The sequence below is a fragment of the Gavialis gangeticus genome, unplaced genomic scaffold (genome assembly GCF_001723915.1).
Source record: "Gavialis gangeticus isolate Ggan-Ray unplaced genomic scaffold, GavGan_comp1, whole genome shotgun sequence".
Taxonomy (NCBI): Eukaryota; Metazoa; Chordata; order Crocodylia; family Gavialidae; genus Gavialis; species Gavialis gangeticus.
This window is the reverse complement of record NW_017729031.1, coordinates 113,913,588-113,916,224: the sequence shown is the minus strand read 5'-3', so window position 1 is coordinate 113,916,224 and position 2,637 is coordinate 113,913,588. Positions and strand designations below refer to the sequence as shown.

Sequence of the window (2,637 nt, the reverse complement as noted above, 5' to 3'; positions counted from 1 at the left end):
CCAACATTTCAGTCCAACTTCCCATGACCTCAGCTGCTAGGCATTCTTTTTTCTGTTCTACATGCTGAGGCACATGTTGATTTTAACTCCTTCAGGTTAACTGCCTTTGACTTAGAGCACTTAGATGCTGATATTTTATTTTGATGTTCTGCCCATGAGTTTCTGAATTTATGCCCCAAAAAGCATTTTGAGGCGTGTTGTGATATTAAAACAGTGTTAAGGACTGACCCACTCTCTATCCACTGCTTTTTATTTTTAAGTCAAAAAGGAAATCCCAGCCCCATTAAAACAATGAAGGATCCAGGATGAAGCCAGGATGTCATCTCAAGTCCTTTGCTGTTTTTACTGACTTTCCTGCTGATCTATTAGGCTTTAAGCTCAGACCTTGACATAATGTACTTGAACCAGTACATCCCAGAGAATCCCTGAAATGATCCCTTGGAAATTCTAGGCCCCTTTCTTATCTCTTATGGGAAATCCCATAGTGAGCAAACCACAGTTTGTAACGTGTTATTGCTAATTATTTGGTATGTTTTGCAGCTGTTCAATTAAAAAAAAATGAGTTGTCCACCAGCAAGAGGCTCAGAATGGTATCTTTTTAAGTTTCTGGTAATTTTGCACCAGCCTTGCACCAGGGGCTACCAAGAATCTTATCTGATTTCTAGGGTTCTTTGCATCATGTTTTGTAGTTCTGTTGTAATCTTCAACTTCTCTCCCAGGGCCTTCTTGAGCTCTCTTCTCACACTTGTTACCACCTGCAAGGGCACTGTGTATTATGCAAAGCTCGCCCACTCTCGCACTTCCAGGTGGCTGATACAGTGACATCCAGTTAACCAAGGCATTTGAGTCTGTATTTGCTTAGATGTATCTAATTTTACAGTCCAAACACATTCAGCTTTTACTTCTCATCAGTGGTGGTGTTCTTTACATGCCACATATATCTTTGGCAATACAGTGGAAATCTAGGGACACAGTACATTGCTGTGATATCCTAATCCAGGAAACACCTCCATGAATTCTTTGAGAATACAGAACAAAATGAAAAAGCAGACATATCACTTACTCATTAGGTCTTCTGTAGTTGCAAGCCCTTCTGGCGTCCTGGGCCACAGTTTCAAGCTGTTTTAAGTGGTGGCTGACTTCATGGGGAAGTATCAGTGTCTCCCTGCTACATTTTGTATCTGTTTTAGGGAGGAAACTCAGCTTTTATTTTAATATGCTTGTTTGTTTGTGCTTTGGTATGCTGATCGCTAATCACTTTATAAACACCAGCTGTGACTTGGCTGTACTCACCTCCAAAGTCTACTTTGAAATTCATGCTTTGTTCAGTTCTATCCAGGGGAACTGTGGGGGAATTTGCTTTGCAAATTTATGAAGGATCCCGGTGAGGAACTGTTTCTGTGGTGTCATTATTGCATTATGGTCCTAATGGGTTTTCCCTCCGTTTTCCCCCTGCTCCTGAGCAATCTTTGGGATTTGGTCAGAGTCCCAATTTCCTCATCCAGCACCTGGCTTCTCCTTTGAATTATGGAGTTTCTTCCTCTCTTCCCTCATTTCAGCCAGCTTCCCTCATCTTCAGGTGGTTCCAGAAGGACCTGATTGCTATGAAACATACCCCTTTTATCCTCTCTCCAGCCCACGAATCCCTCTGAATTTTTAGATTCTAGCACTGCACCGGGTGGGTTTTTTGTCCAGTTTCTAGGGCAACTCAGTTCCTTCAGATTTCCACCCTTCTGCAGAGAAGGTGGAAGCAATGGACTTTATCTGAGGTTACATTTCTCTTTTGGTTTTGCCAAGCAAGATCTATTAAGCTGCTCATGGTCTTTAAGGATCAACCTGTTCATGGGTAGGCAGACAGGCACCTCTCCCTGTCATTGGAGCACAAGAACATGAGGTAGTGCAAAAGGAAAGAAGGTCATAATACAAAAGACCACAGGCTATGCAGAAACTCAGAATCATAAGCTGCATATGGATCCCCAAATTGTCGCAGTTATTTCAGCTCCTCAAGAGCTGAGGAAGCACAGGAGAGAGGGATCCTGTCCCCCTCCCCTTCCTGCTGACTGTGGGAGGGGAGCTGTGTTATAGACACCTTCTCAGAGCCTGAGGAAGGGAGCATCTCTCCTGCCCCCTGAGGAGAAGGGGTTCCTTGGGGACAATGCTTTGGTGCAAGTGTGGGATCATCTAGGTCTCCTGAGCTTTGCGAATCTTATTTCCTGACATCCTCCAGGAACATGGAAAGCCTGTGCAGGAGCAGAGCTAAGGGAGGGAGTTGGCAGGCGCATTGTTCTGAGCAGGCTGAATCTGGGCCTGTGTACCTGTTAAGGGTCACCCCAACACTGTGGCTATGGGTACCCCAGCCCAGCCCCATAATGTTATGAAGAGGAACAGCAGGCAGACTGGGGAAATGCCAAGGACAGCGAGTAACTGCTGGCATCTGTGTTAGTGAGTGAGAGGGAAAATGGGGGCATGTTCGCCTGGTGTGTGCCCCATGCCTGTTTCCTTGGGCGATGCTCCCAATACACACAGGTCATGGAAACAACTTTGATTTGAGAGGGCTGGCAAGGGGGCGGGCAGGGGAGGGAGGGGGGCGGTGTGTTGGTGGAGAGAGAGCAAGAGAATGGAATTGGGGGGGCACGG

The 2,637-nt window shown here is 45.7% G+C and overlaps 1 protein-coding gene across 1 annotated transcript in view; it reads left to right on the top strand.

Annotated features, from left to right (window-relative positions):
- LIMD2 (LIM domain containing 2) overlaps window positions 1-2,637 on the top strand; it is a 36,826-nt gene that overhangs the window by 12,707 nt on the left and 21,482 nt on the right. The window lies entirely within an intron of this gene.